At 43.8% G+C, this 16,367-nt stretch overlaps 1 protein-coding gene across 5 annotated transcripts in view; it reads right to left on the bottom strand.

The window, feature by feature from the left end:
* PRKCQ (protein kinase C theta) overlaps positions 1–16,367 on the bottom strand; it is a 168,555-nt gene that overhangs the window by 122,268 nt on the left and 29,920 nt on the right. The window contains exon 1 of one of the 5 annotated variants that reach the window (XM_044226553.1): positions 14–31. The exons of the other annotated variants lie outside the window; for them this stretch is intronic. The gene's annotated coding sequence lies outside the window, so the exon portion shown is untranslated. Of the gene's footprint in view, positions 1–13; positions 32–16,367 lie in introns of those variants that run through there. 5 annotated transcript variants of the gene reach the window in all.

The following is a 16,367-nucleotide window of genomic DNA, read 5'->3' as shown; positions in this document are numbered from 1 at the left end:
GCTCAGTCCCTACCTTCTCTTTGAAGCCTCTCTTCCCTCTACGTCCATCACCCTCTCTCCAGCACATCCTGCTGGGACCCACTCAGCCCTCCAGGTCCCCCACAGCTTCCTGGGCATGGCTGAGACAGCACTTGCCATGCTCATTTGCCACGGCTTGCTCTTTTCCATTTCTGAGTGGGGCAGGTCCTATAACTCAAATTCTCTTTGTCTCCTATTTCCAGTCTCCAAATCGGGGAGACACAGAAGAGCCCCACCAGGATTTCTCCTGCATAATTCTTAAGGTACCACTGACACTCAGAAGAGGGATATCACTCAAACCATAGAAGTCGCACCGGTTTCACCTGCAAAGTATCTAGCAAAACCCCTCCAGAGTGAGTGCAAGTGGATGCCTCACTTATGAGACCCAAACTGTGATAAAGGGTTTTCTCTAGTAACACGTTGCTTTGGACATTTCAGTCAGCTTCGTGGAATTGTGGAGGAGATCCAGTGCTGGTCCCACACATCCAGATTTCCCTAAAATATTTTATTCAATCTATTGGTTCATATTTGTCTTCCCAAATAGGTCTGTGAGCTCTGAGAGCAGGGATCGAGCCTCAATCATCCCCACATCTCCAGGGCTGATCCCTCTTTCTGACATGTAATAGATGCTCAATGCAATTTTGCTAAGTAACTTAATTTTCAAAAGGAAGGCTTTTGAAATAATCTCTTAATTTTTATGCACTTCTTTTTTATGCACTTCTTTTACCTGCAAGGGTATAGTGTGGTATAGGGTATAGGCAGCAGGCAGTAGTAGAGGAAGTCACTACAAGGGAAACGTCCCAGGCATTGTTACAAAGAACCAATGCCATTATGAGCTCAAATGCAGGAATTATTTAGCCTCCCTAAGCCTGTCCTTTCGTTTGGAAAGTGGTAATAGTGCCATTACTTGTCTCAAAGGGCTATGCAGACAGAATGGGCAAATACAGGGAGATGCTTAGAACGGGACTGGCACGGGGTAAACTAAAAAATGTTAGTTATTATTATCATTGCAACTCTGATATATTTTCCAATGGACTTTACTGACTTTATTAGTTTGTACCAAAAAAGGGCAGGAAGAGAGTAGAAATAGTCTTTTAGGAGCCTATCTGAGCTGAATTATGTGGTCTCCCTCTGTGCTCTGCCACTGAGCTCCCATAAAACCCCACATGTGTCTCTCCAAGAGCACTTACTACAGTCTGATAGAGCCATCTCGATACTGGCACTTATCATGATGGACTGTCTGTCTGCCCATCCAATCTTCTGTGCTTTTGCTATCTCAGCTGCGAAATATCACCATAATACACACTTTAAATTTGCAGAGAATCTTTACTCTTATGACTCAATGTTTTCACCTTTAAGTGTGATCTCATTTGTCTTTAGCAAGTGGCTATGACACGGGGAGATGGCCAAGTATAATGGCTCAGAAGCATGCTTAAGGTCATACACCCTTAAGTGCTGAGCTGAGGATTCTGGTCTTGGCTCCCTGGGTGCTGACTCACCTCCTTCCCCAGGGTGACTCACCTATCACCATTCAAATCTGCCAAATGCTTTCACAGTAATGTTAAGCATGGCCACCACATAACAAAACCTGAGGAAGAGAAGTTCCAAAGAAATAGAAAGCAACAGAAGATCTATATGCTCTCATCAGCTAAAAAAATACCAAGACTTCTCTTCCTTGGCAGCAAGTGAAGTAAGAATGAGCGTACTTCTTTATTTCAAAACAAAAGAGTAGACAGTGTTCGTATTGCTATAATTTAGCAGGAGATGTCTCAGAGACAGAGGAGGAGTCTCAGAGAAATATCAAAACCTCAGACTTATAGAAGAGGGAACACCAATCAACAGTCAACCCAGGAATGAGAGACAAAAAGCGTTCAATGGCGTCCAAGTGGGTCAGCTCAGCCAAAGTTTGGGAAATTAAAAACATCAGGCAAATGTGGGCAAATTAAGTAACATCTGTAGCTTTTACATGTCTCTACAGATAGGTTTCTTGGGTAAAAGTGACTGTTGGAGAAAATAACGCATAAATTAAGGCAAGTGCCTTGCAACGGGCAGAGAAGAAAGATGGCAAATAGTGAATGATCAAACAAAAAGTGTTTTGGCTGCTGTGAAGACACAGAATACTTTGTATTCTACAAAGTAGTATAATAAACATAACCCAATTAAATATTAGCTTCTTGTCTGCAAATATGGGCTCAAAAGAGAATTTAAAAAGCATGAAAAAAGCATATTATAATATTTTAATGTTATATATTTTAATATTAATTTAATTATTTTAATAGTATATATTATAATATTTTAATATTATATATTTAATATTTTTTAAAGATTTTTATTTATTTATTTGATAGACAGAGAGAGATCACAAGTAGGCAGAAGGCAGGCAGAGAGAGGGGGGGAAGCAGGCTCACCGCTGAGCAGAGAGCCCGATGTGGGGCTCGATCCCAGGACCTCGAGATCATGACCTGAGCCGAAGGCAGAGGCTTTAACCCACTGAGCCACCCAGGCGCCCCTTATATATTTAATATTTTAAAACAACCCCTACAGCATGCGTTATAATGATCAAAGAATGTAAGCCCAACATTCAACCATTAGAAATAGTAATAAGGAAGGGAATTTGTTGACAGAACTTGTACTGTGCTTCTACCTGAAAACACTAACAAGACATCCCCCACCAACTGTTAGGGACTGAGCTGTGTCCCCCACAAATACACACGTTGAGACTCTGGGCCCCCATGTGACTATATTTGGAGTTAGAATGTTTAAGGAGGTAACTAGGGTTCAATGAGGTCGTAAAGCTGGGACCCTAATCTGATAGGATCCTTATAAGACCTTGTAGGTCCTCGCAAGAAGAAGAGACAGCAGAAGTCTCTGGTGTCTTACTTCATTGTCTCTCTTCATGATGTGAGGACACGGTGGGAAGGTGCTGTCAACCTGTGGGAAGAGAGCTCTCACCAAAACCAACTCTGAGGGTACCTTGACCTTAGACGTCCGGCCTTCCGAACTATGACAGCTTCCCCGTTTGCAGTGTTCTGTAACGTCAGCCCCAGCAGAATATAACGAATATCACCAAAAATAACATAGAAACAAAAGGAAATATTGAAACATAGAAAACGAAACACCCAGGGTGACATTGTTACTATTCTGACGCTAATTTAAATGCGCGACATAAACAGATCGTCCAATGAGGCATAGCTCTGATCAAATTATACCAATACTCAAGAAAACTGTCCCAGTCCTTGCTGAACTAAATCACAGCTTCTTAACCCGTTATCTCAGAGCCTCCACACTTTGGCTCCCACTGGCCCTCCCCACTCAGCGCGCTTCTGAACACATCTGAGCCTCTCTGCTTGCTGACCTTCATCCCGGTCCCTCCGTTTGGAATGCTCTGTCCCCCCTGCCCATGCACAACTGCCATCCCCCAATCCTTCTCATGTCGGGGGGGCCTCACTCACAGACTGCCTCATTTAGAAATCTCTCCCTGTTTCCCACAGGAAGAGGAATGATTTATCTGATGGGTAAGTTTTAGAAGAACAAACTGCACCTGCCAAGCCCAGACTCTCCTTTCTTTTGGGGGGCATTTGCTGACTCCCAGCATGCTTCTCCACTCTTCTCTGCCATAAGCAGGGTAGGGCCCACCCCCTCAGCCCTGGGAGGCCAGCCACCCTCCAGCAGTGCCTGTGACACAGAAACAAAGACCAGCCCATTTGCTTGAACACTTTAGCCATATCCACCAAACCAGCCTCCAGTTGAATTTTTTTTCCATCTCTCTGACTTCGGATCTATCTCTCCATTTATTCCAAACACCAACCAAACCACTGAAGGGGTTACTTATGGACCCTCTACAATGCATGTGTAAATTCACATGTATGTAAAGAGCTCTACATAGTTTCTATCACTCCGTCTCCTCCGCAAGTCCAGGAGGTGGGTAGAATTAGCTCCAGTCTATAGATAAGAAGCCTGAGGCTTGCTGGGGTAAGTAGCTGGGGAGGGTCACAGAGTGAGTCAAGAGCAGAGCCTGGATTCCAGGCCTCGTTGCTAAGCATCTCCACCCAAACTAGTTCATTATTTGGTGTTAGAAAATGCCTTTTAAGGTTAGCTCAGGAAGGAAGTGAAAGCATGGAGATTTCCCCACAGAGTGATCTACCAGCCCCTAATTAGAAAGGACTATCACAACAACCCACACGGGCTTTTCCAGCAGCCTCCATGCTGCCTACCTGCTTAATTACTTCAGGTACTAATCTGACGTTTCTCTTTGTCGGTACCTGTGGTTTAATGATCTTTCTACCCCACAGCTGTGAAAAAGTGGGGGCTACAATGGGCGTTGAGGTTTCCTGGAATAACAGAAGCTGTCACCTGGAAGTGAGGTCAACGCTGCTGAGCTGGGGACCATCCCCGGGATGTCGCCAGTGTGTGCTCCCACACCTGCCTGCTCCAGCCGTTCATGCGGTTGGAGGTGGCGGGTTGGGACGAGCGAGGATTTACATGGCCAGGGTCTGGAACTAACACATAAAGTTGCGAGGCACTGGGTCTCCTTGGCACCATTTTCTGACTACAGTTAGAGTAATCACATCCTGAGCCCAAAGATGCTGCCTCGTAAAGGAAGCAAATTTAATGTACGCTCTGTCCCTGGGTCAATATTTACTCTTAAAAGATAATCTTCGCCACACACACACACACACACACACACACACACGCACGAACAAAGTAACTGCGAAGTGAATAGGCTCATTAGCTTGACCGTGCTGATATTTCCGCAATGTGTAGACACCTCCAGTCCCCGGGTTGATACCTTAAGTGTATCCACATTGAAACCGTCCGTTCTATCGCAATCGCATTGGGGAGACAGACAATTTTCTCTGTGGTTCTACCTTTTTGTCAATGCAGGAACTCTCAGGAGAGGGGGGAGACTCTGTAATCTTCCTAATGCACAAGAGTTATGAGTTTTCTGCCTGGGAGTTAGGTCATCCGTGAGGAAAAGCACACAACCTCCTCCAGCAGCGTGAAATAAGAGCCAGGGTCCAGGGCACTCTGGTCAGGGAGCACCGTGACTGAGAAGGGGACGCTGAAGTCCCAGACACAGAGTCCCCCTTCCTCTGGCCTTCGCGTGGCCGGAGATTCGGAGGATGGAGACCCCCGGATGAGCTCACGGGTGTGTCAACGACACTGCTGTGGAAGAAAATGCAGCTTTTACAACTGCATAGTCTGAGACAAATGACCTCATTTCTCTGTGTCTGTTTCCACATCTGTAACACAGGGAAAATAATAGCTCTACCTCGTCGAGTTGTCATGGGGATAAAATGAATTAACTTAAGGGAAATGCTTCCTGTCAAGTTTGGTGAATTCCCTCAGGACTCTCCCAGCGGAGTATCCTTAGAAATTCTCCCTGATGAAAATTAGTTGCCAATGATGGTAACTTGCTCAATGGACTATATTATACACCTAAACTATGGGCTGAGGAAAGAAACAACGTGCACGTCCATTTTGGGTCATTAATAAGCATCTGCTGAACCTAGTTGCTGTATAAGCAGCACCGTGCTGGATACAAGAAGGGGGTTTTGAGAACCTGGACTCTACCCTCTCGTCCTCTCCTGTCAGTAAAGTGAGGTGGCCAGCTAATACGGACTTTGCGTTAGAGACGCAAAAGACAAGAAATGGCAACTTAGGCTCTCACTTCTGGGTATACCACTGTCAAAACACCCCGCCCTCCCAGCGCTGCTCTGATACCACACCCCACTTCCTCCTGGGTGATGCTTTTCAAAGAAAATACAGTATTGGGTAGTATCACCACAGCAAACGGAAATCGTGATGTTCAGTCCACAGATGAACTCAGAGTTTTGTACAGAATAACACCCAGGGAATCCTCTGTGTGTGTTAGCCACGGCAGGCACTGCTGCTCTGGGTTACTGCCCATCACACGAAGAGGGCTGCCGAGAAGGGGATGGGATGGGCCAGGGATGGGGACCAGGAGAAGAACAGAAAGAGGCAGCGCAGGGTCAGATGATCTTGGGTAGATTGGAGTACACGTGGAGTCACCCACATCTTATTGCACAGAGAAATGTCCCCAAATTAGAAATGAGTGGGTTGTAAAAGCATATTTGTAATTACAGCTCAGAATCCATGGAAACTGAAATTAGATACTATTTAGGTTCCTACACTAGCCCATTGTCTGACCTATTAATCTGTTCATTCAGAATGAAGTCAAAATTAACTTGTAACATTGACCAGCATTTGTCACTATTCTAGGTTATGACATCCTCTACTTGTATTTCTTCCTGCGACATGTCAAATTTATTGTAGGCTCAGTGGCCCGTTTGGAGTCCATTTTCTCATTTTAAAAACTACAGATCACTCTGATTCTCAGGGAACATGAGTTGTACCGCATGAGAAGAGAACGGACATATCGTCAGCCACAACTCCAGTGGCCACACACCCCAACGGCAAGAAGGGAACCCACTAGCTCAGAGGTTCTGACTGAGCATCAGCACCAATGGAGAACTCTAGAAATGCAAATGCCCCAGCCCCACCCAGTTCCACTTGAATCAGAAACTCTGTGGGCAGGGCTCAGCAATCCAGAGGCTTCCACTTCCAAGGTGGGCACTGAGGTTGGAGAAAGAGCCCACTACCATCAGCTCCACAAGGCCAGGCCCGTGTCCTCCTCATTTTGACTTGCTCAGTCTCCAGCATAGTGCTGGGTACTTGGGTGGTTCTCCAAGCTGGTTCTCCACCAGGTTGATCTGCCTTCAGGGATGCTTGGCAATGTCTAGAGACCTCTTTGGTTGTCACAAATACCTTGGAGGGATGCAACTCACATCAGGTGGGCTGGGGCCAGAGATGTGGCTGAACATCCTGTAATGCACCGGGCAGCCACCACACAAAAGCATTAACCGTGCTAAGTTTGAGCATTCCTGTTCTAACTACATGCATGAAATGTGGTGAAGTCTGAGGGTTTCCCTTACCCATCCATCACCATCTCTCATCACTTCCCCACAGTTAATGAATTCTAGCCCCACAGAAAGAAGGGCGTGTGCAGGCCTGGGGCAATGGGTCTCTCTTTTCCATACTGCCTTCCCCTCTAGGGACCACGAGTAGCACAGTAACTGACAAACAACACTCTCACAATTTGTCTTTCGACAAATCAATTAGGAATGAATAAATCAGTGAACAAATTAGTTCATCTGTTCTTTTTTTCTTGAAAGCTGAAAGGGCTCTTAGTCATCAAGAGGTCTGTCCTCTCTCATAACAGATGAGGGGATTAAGGCTCAGAGAAATTAAGGCAAGAGATCAAAGTGGCCAGTCTAATTAGGGAAAGAAGTGTTGCTCCGGCTCAGGGCCCCTAGATTCTTCTGCATTTATCCCTCTGCTGTGCCCGTGTTCTACTGTTGTGGATGCCGTTCAATGAGGAATATGATCTGGAAAAATGGTTGGGTCTATAGTCACGTAGCCTAAGCACAGAGCACTGCTCGCCCAGAAAGACTGTGTAACCGGCCTCATGCGAGACCCGTGGCCCATGCTGATTTCTCTGTGATGTGGACGGTTTCGTGGATTTCAGCAGCTGTAGATACAGTAAGCCAGGCCCTCAGCCCGCGACTGCTCACTGCGCACATCCCAAAGGGGGTTTTCTGTATTCATCATATACACACAAAATGTGAGAGATGAAAAATGTCGCGGCTTTGAAGAAAAAAAAAAAAGGTAAAAAGAAAAAGAAGCATTTGATTATGGGCTCTATCTCCTGCAAATGCCAAGCTTGACTTTACCTCGTGAATTTTTCGTGCGCCCTTAAGACAATTTTGTGATCACAGCCATTGTTGGAAATGTACTTCAGCCTATTCTTGTAAGACAGCAGTCTCCTAAAAGGACAGCACAGCACTTCATGACTGCAATTTCATTGTTCTCCAGAGTAGAAGGTAGGTGGAGTGAATGAATATCTTCATTTTAACAAGGAATCCATTATAGATTAGTGGCAAAGAACAAGTGATATGCATAGGGTACTTGACAGTTTACAAATAGCTCTTCAAAAATGAAGGTAATAAGGAGGTTACTAGTGCTAATAGGTACTGGAAATTGCTCTTGTTTTTCAAAATTGGTTCTTCATCAGAGTTGAGAAGCATTGTTTTTTTTTTTAAATTGTGTTATGTTAGTCGTCCTTTGTATCACAATACTTGCTAAACTGCGATCTACTTTAATTTTCTACTTATCTTTTTATATTCACCCACTACTTGAATATAAGCTCTTTGATTTCAGAAGTAATGCCTAGTTTTTCTTTCTTTCTTTTTTCTTATTTTTTTAAATTTTTTTTTTTTAAGATTTCATTTCTTAGAACAGTTTTAGGGTGGTTGGGTTATGGACATTGGGGAGGGTATGTGTTATGGTGAGTCCTGTGAAGTGTGTAAACCTCGCGATTCACAGACCTGGACCCCTGGGGCCAATAATACATTATATGTTTATAAAAAAAAATTAAAAAAAATTTTTAAAAAGAATAGTTTTAGATCTATAGCAAAATTCAGAAGGTACAGAGATTTCCCACACATGCCCTGGCTCCCCAAAAACTTCCCCCACTATCATCATCCCCCAGCAGATGGTACAGTAGTGACAGGCTGTGAACCTGCACTGGGCCCACCACCACCGCCCCAAGCCCATAGCTCACTTCAGGGTCATTCTCAGTGTTACGCAGTCACTGCCTTTGGACAAATGTGTCAGGACAGGAATCTGTCACCATAGTATCGCACAGAAGAGTTTTACTGTCTTAAAAATCCTGTGATCAGTCTATACATCCCCCCTTCCTCCCAGGTCCCAAGAGATATTAAAATTTAAAAAATAAAGATGTAATAATAGAAATTATGTAGTGCTGGTAGCAGAAGAGTTGGGCAGATTGTCAGAAGAAGACAGAGTGTCCTGAAACAGACCAAATATTTACAAAAGTTTCAAGTACAATGAAGAAGCCATTTGAAGTCAGTGGGGAAAGGAAGGATTGCTTCATGAATGGGGCTGTGGCCCATCTGCTAGAACCTATATTAAAGCGAACATCAAAATAAAATTGATAGGTTGATGATCTCACTGTAGAGATAAAACTTCTCTACCACTAGAAGAACTAGATATGTAAATTAATAATTATATCCTTTGGAATTAGGGGAGATTTCTCAACTATACTACAGACCAGATCCAGAAAGGAATATATTCCTATACGATGTTACCTAAAAATGTATGTTACCTAAAACCTATATTAAAGTGAACATCAAGCTAAAATTGATAGGTTAAGGATATTAATGTAGAGATAAAATCTCTCCATTACTAAAAGAACTAGATATGTAGATTAACAATTATATCCTTTGGAATTAGGGTATGATATACCCTAATTCTCAAACATAATGCCACAGACCAGCTCCAGAAAGGAATACATTTCTATACTATGTTACCTAAAAATGTATACTTTGTTATACTTAACAAAGTATAAAACCACAAAGCAGGAGACACAATTATAATGTATGCAGCAAAATATTTGACAAATATGTGAAAAGCTATTAAACATCAATGAAAAGAGAAAAATCTAATAATGAAATACTATTTACCTACTGAAAAAAACTGACAAAGTTTGAGAGCAGACATCTCACAAAATAAATATTATGAAGGGTGAATAAAATATGAAAAAGGTCAACTTCACTAGAAATAGAAGAAATGTAAATTGGCCAGCTTCATAATCCCTTCTCTAGAATTCCAAAATCTAAAATGCTGAGAAAATAGAAAAGAAATCATTCTGTAGTATGAAGTAATTTTGTAGCAAACCTGAGATGGGCTACTTATGATCGATTTTTTACACTAAATATAACTGTTAATGTCCTTCCCCCAACATCCAAATTATTGGGAATATTTTGTAATATACAGTGTATACGTTTATTACCTTTATAAAGTATAAATTTGGAAACAGATCTGGTCATAATGGCTTGGAGAAGGGACATGTCCAATCTTTATGGAATAAATATGTATCAAATGACTTTAAAATAAGGCAAGTATATGAAGGTACACATACAAGAATGCCAACTGAGGCATTGCTTAATAATTACATACCCAGAAACATCCTTAATGTCCAAAAATATATTTTGGAGTATATTATAGCAAATAACTACAATGGAATATTTTACAACCAGTAGATTGTTATTCACTACAATAAAGATATTTACAGGATAGAGTTAAGCTAAAAAAGGGATGTACTAAACATGTACCCCTGAAACAAATAATATATCATATGTTAATTAAGAAATGGTATGTACTAACCACAGCATATATATAACTATATATGTTTAATAGGAACTCATTTAAAAAGATATAAATTTACATGCATAAATCTATTTTTTAAATTGTGTCACCATATCATCCATCATTAATTCTCTTTTTTTGTATTTATTTATTTGACAGACAGAGATCACAGGCAGGCAGAGAGGCAGGCAGAGAGAGAGAGGGGGAAGCAGGCTCCCTGCCGAGCAGAGAGCCCGATGCGGGGCTCGATCCCAGGACCCTGGGATCATGACCTGAGCTGAAGGCAGAGGTTTTAACCCACTGAGCCACCCAGGTGCCCCCCATCATTAATTTTTGATGTAGGGTTTCATGATTTATTGTTAGCATGTAACACCCAGTGCCCCATGCGATCTCTGCCCTCCTTAATACCCATCACCAGGCTCACCCATCCCACCCCCCCCTTCTAAAACCCTCAGTTTGTTTCCTGGAAATCTTAGTGGGGAAAAAAATCTGAACCAAAATGCAATCACTGCGTGGACTGGATTTTAAGTAGTTACTTTTGAGGAGTTCACAATTCAGATTTTGTAAAATGATCTTGGATAACCAAAAGGGAAAACTGCTTTTCATATACTGATTCCTCTTTCATTCCTAACAATTACATAAAGTGGGATGAATGGTTCCCATTGCAGAGAAGGGAGAAGCGGATGCCGGTGGAAGTAAGGACTTTCTTCAAGATTACAGAAGATGTATGATGGGGCCTGTGTCCTCTGATTCCATATCTTGTCCCTTTCCATGGCAAGGCCTCTGCTGACCTGGACCCGGATATCACCTGGCATGCATTCAGATCCTCAGCCTTGGTAACATTCGGCAATTCAAGAAGTCATTCTTTTGTTTAATACCACCTGATGAGGGGGCACCCTATAGATGACGTGTCATGGGGAAGCACTAAGACAATGAAGTCATAGCTCTTGATTTCAAGGCTATTCCAATTCTTATAATAGGGATTCCTCATTTAGGAAAGAGTAGTGGTCTCTAAGTCCATTAATAAGTAGCTTGTTTAGGTCAGAGAATAGACTTTTTCCCCCCATAGAAGTGTTACCCATGATGAAATACTTGATGATACCCTGAAACCACCTACAGTGGATTTCCAATGGACTTACCAGGCAATGCATTCCAACCTCCCATTTGGAGTTGGAGAACACAACCTAAGACAGCTTGAGGAAGTCCGGTGAGAAGTTCTTTGTTTACTGAGCAGTGGGATCAGGTCCTTCCCTAGCTCCAGGACACCTGAGGGGTCCCATGGCCAAGGGTGGTGAGAGTAAGGGTGTGGGGAAGGACTCTGGGGAGGTAGCAGAGGTTGGGAGATGAGCCAGGCAGGTGACAATGAGCATGGAGAAGAGAGGTACAGCAGGAAAAGAGGACAGGGGCTGGGAGTGAGTGGAGACAGGGCAGTGGACAGTGATGCTGGGGCAGGTGAACTGACAAAAAGGAGGATGAGGACAAGAAGAAGAACATGTGCAAATGGTGGGCTCCAAAAAGGGGCATTTGAAGGTCGGGGCAGGCACAGAGATAGAGAGCTGCTCCCTGGTCCATTCCCTTTGATTCCCTTGGAGCTGGATGTGGCCCATGATGGGTAAGTCTTGCTGATGCTCATCCTCCGGGTTGAGCCCACCTGCCTCCTGCCACTGGTTAGAATGTGGAGGTGGTGGCACTGAGTCACCTTGGCATTCATGTTGGCAACGTGTTTGGCCACCTGAGTCTGGATTCTCAGATGGGAGGGAAGTCAGCTGTCAAGCTTACACCACTGTCATTTTGGAGTTCTGGAACATCAGCCAAACATAGAGACTAATGAATACTGCACTTCCCAAGACTTTAGTAAGAAGTAAGAATAGAACGGAAAGCATTTTCTGAACAGTAATCATCCTGATAACAAAACAGAATTTTATTCTTCTACTCTACAAAGTCCTCCTCCCCTCTCTGCTCCTTCCTCTTGTCTGCCTTCAGAATGACCAGCCAATTCTCCCTGTCCTGCTTCCAAGGAAGAGGATGTGACAATGGTAGTCCAATGGGGCATCTGGCATCCGTGTCACATTCCCATCCTCGCAACAAACAGTGTAAAACAAACCCGAACTATCTTCTGGGTACAGATATTTTCCTGAGATTTAAACATTTGAAATTCAAATTTGCTGGGGGAAGACCTTTGGGAGAGAAAGCAGAAGGAAACATATTGTAGACTTAGAACCTCCGTCATGCTCTTGGGCTACAAGAAGCAAAAGCCTGAGCTCTGGGACACAGCCCTTTCCTCCTTGAAACCAAACCAAACCTACAGTATCTTGAAAATACCCCTGCCCCTAGTTCTCAATGTCTGCCTTCCCCAGGGCTCAGAGAGGAGTGAGCACTGGTCAGGTGTCCACTGCAGTAGGCTGGTCATGCCTACGGGACAGACAGATGGGTCCTGAGGCATGTTGGGTGAGGGACGTGGAGAAGGGCTGAGTACTCTTGGCTCTTCACTGGGGGATTTGTGAATGGCTCTAGGAAAGTGGGGGATTCTACTTCTCTCTCACTTTTTTTTTTTTAAATCAACATGTCATCTTGTTCTAAAAAGAATCGAAAGCAATATGCTGTTTCATTAATCTGTACCTCAGTTTACCTCTCCAGGAAATGAATAAGAATCAGGGATAGCAAAATCTGACATTTACTCAAAATGATTTCACATACATTTCCCCCATTTGAATACTGTGGTCTTCTAACATATTCAAGTTGGTGTTCTTATCCATTTTTAGAGACAGGAAAATAGGCTCAGGGAGGTGAGGACATATGTTGAAGGTCGCACAGCTACTCGTGGTGGAGTGGGGGACTGGAACTCAAGTGCCACAGAAGCTGACCTGAGGGCCCTCTGCTGTAAACATTCTCTCCCCTTTACGGGGTCTTTTCCAAAAGACACATAGTTCTTTGATTTCCTGTAAGCTCAGTTCTGTTCTGTAAGTAATTATTTTAAATTACATCTGACTGAGAGAGTTATGTTGACATCTTTGTTGAGAAACCTCTGGGTTCCCACCGCGTTCTCTGCAGCTGGTCTTCACAGCAAAGACAGGATGATTAAAAGGGATTATTCATCTAATGCTTCTCTAAGGTCCTCAAGGGATACCTTCATCTGAGTTGATCCTAGTAATGAAGCCACACTTCCTGTCTTTGCAAAGTTGGTCAGGGAAGCAGGAGCAATTCTGCCTTTTCTGGTTCCGCATCCATGGTGACACCCTACCCACGCTTCCTCCTCTGGGGCCTCTGTAGTCCTTGCTTCCACCCTGGTGATGGGATGGCTTAAGACACAGTGACAGAAACAGAACATCTGGCCTTCATGCAAACAGGAAGGCAGGGAGGGAGGAGAGAGATTTTCTCCCTGGACCTTCTCTCCCCAGAAGAACTGTGCACATCACCTCCAGCAGGTGCAAGACTGGGACCATGGCTTCTGCCAGCGTCCCCCAGAGTCTGCCTGTAGTTCCTGACTGAAATGCCCTCTTATCCTGCTGGGCTGATTAGACTCTGGAGCTTGTCTAGGGAGCATATCTACTGGCATCCTACTTCTGGGGTCATAGGACCAGGACCAGGGATGGCTGACTTTGGGAGCAGCAGGACATGGATAGGCAAGTCTGGCACAACCCGTCTACACCATTTGCAGCTATGTCTTTGCTGCGCCTGCAGTAAGCTAAGAAATCCAGGCTGGTTTCTGACTGGAGAAGATGGCGTTCTAACAGGAATGACTCTTAGCAGACAGACGAGAAGCATCTTACAGAAGCTGTTTCATTGGGAAACGTTCAATGCTTGGTTTCAAATCTGCAGTTGGCATGACTAGGTTTGAGGATGAGGAATGGCTCTTTAAAACCAAGACTCCTCCCCAGAGTCCCCAAGACTCTGGTTCTTTCTGCTTTCAGAGAACCCAGGCAGCACAAAAACTGAGAATTTCCTTGCTTTGCGTTGATGCCGTAATGCTGTCACCAAGGTGGCATGTGTCTCTCTCTGCTGCTTAGAGGGAGGTTGGAGTTGGAACAAGAATGAACCTCCAGTGTCCGATTCGAGGCTCCCTGTCAACCTTCAACTGAACTGTTTCCAAACAACCCATCAAGGAAGTACTTTTAATTTACCTTTAGTAATTGAAAGTGACGCGGTCAGCATCAGGTTATGGTTCTTCACATGAGAGAAGAAATATTAGTGCATTTGATAATTAGAGTCTCTGCTTTCCTCTCTGTTGATCCTAAAACTTTGTTTTACCATAATTCTGGGACTCATTGGTGAAAGGCAGTGACATGTTAGAACTTGGAGAACTTTGTCTAAAGTTACATATACTGACCTTGTGGACATTCGGAGTTCAGCATTTGGAATCACAGATTGCATAAAAATTCTTTCCAGAAAATACTGTGACTCCTTAGATGAGCAGTTAGCCATGACAGTCCTACACACACACAGTTTTAATTTGGCTGGACATTCTCTCCTGTGCTGAAATCTACCTCCCAGATCAATTCTCCCACTTACCCTGAGACCAAGAAGGCCATTTCCATATACTGAGCAATAGGATTATTACACATTCTGCATACGTGTCTCACTGAAATCAAAATGCTCCCTTGCCAGCCTAGTATTTCACCAGTCTGGTAACCCTACAAAAAATGGAAATTAGGTGAGTTTGGTATGAAATTTATTAAATTTGTGAATTCTGCTGATTATTACCTTTTTATCTTTTTTTTTTTAAACAACTAAACAGAAAACTTTCTGCTTTGTTAAAAGCCTATTTCTCCCTTTTAAGTGAAGATCAGAAAATTGCTAGTTAGGACTCTTTTCAATTATCTTTCTTATATTGATGTGACATATTAAAGTCACCCCCAAGCCTTCTCTTTCCCATACAAAGTAATATCTATTCTTTATGCTTTTCTCCAAAAAGTATTCATATTCAAATTTCAAATGATTTTTTCCCCCTACTCACTGGGTAACATCTGATTTCCATATGAACTTATTAAAATGCTGAGCCCAAGGGCATTTCTGCAAAATGAAGTTCAAGGTCTAGGAAAGCAAACACAATCACCACGTTCCTTGATTCTCTGCTAGAGGCAGGAAACTGGGCTATGCAAAGGGACCGAGGTCCTCACTGTGGCCAGCTCTTGTGTTCCCACCAAGAAAAAGAGGTCAGTACAAAGCTCAGCAAGGAACTGGCAAGTCTGGGAAAATCACTTCATCTCTGCGGGTCTCAGCTTCTTGGCCTATAAGACCCAGGAGTAGAGCTTAATTTCTGCGGTCTCTTTGTGCCGCAGCCCCCTATGTTGAGGGGGTTGCTACTTGTGCTTGCCATTCTGCTATTCCAACATACTTGCAGCTGGGAGCCTGCCATCCTGGAGAAACATCCTTGCATTCCGATGTTCTAGGAATAACATAGAAATGATCTGTGCGATAACATTCACACAATACATATTCATCGAGCACGGATGATAGGCATTTCCTCCTTGCAACACTTACATTTCAGCGGGAGCAACAAAACATGGATACAGCAGCCGGACAGAAGCCAGGGGCATGTGAGTAACTTTGTGTCTATAAGAGTAACTTTGTGTCTATAATTTTCGTCCTAACAGTTCTAAGACAGGAGGGATTCAGAAGGTCTCAGAGCTAGAAGGAATCCCCCCTGCCAAGCCGTCCTTTCCCTAAGTTAGAGTCCCTTGTGCAGGGCTCTACAAAACGTCCAGGGGTAGGAAGTGAACTCTTCTTCCGGGGAGAGCATCACTCTTTAACTGCCTGGCGGGGAGGCACCCAGAGCCTGCCGCTGTCCTTTGAAGCCAGTCTGCAGTTCTGTCTGCTCAGTAATTGGTGCACACACCCCCCGCTGTGTTTACTTTTAAAAAGAAAAGAAGAAAAAGTCACACAGGTGCAACCCAGGCATCTGAAAACACTGTCCACATGGCGCATGCTTCCTGACATTTTCTGCTGAGCCCGCTCGGGTCTCTCCGCAGCTCGGAAGGAAGGAGAAAGCGGAGTGGGGAGGCGTGGGGCTGGGAAAAAGGCAGAGGAAGAAGTGAGAACTCGGTCTGTCTGACTAAACTCACTAGTTCCTTCTCAGAATTCTAGAGTTTAAACTTCAT

This window comes from Neovison vison, chromosome 12 (genome assembly GCF_020171115.1).
Source record: "Neovison vison isolate M4711 chromosome 12, ASM_NN_V1, whole genome shotgun sequence".
NCBI classification, from domain to species: Eukaryota; Metazoa; Chordata; class Mammalia; order Carnivora; family Mustelidae; genus Neogale; species Neogale vison.
This window is presented reverse-complemented; position numbering and strand designations above follow the sequence as displayed.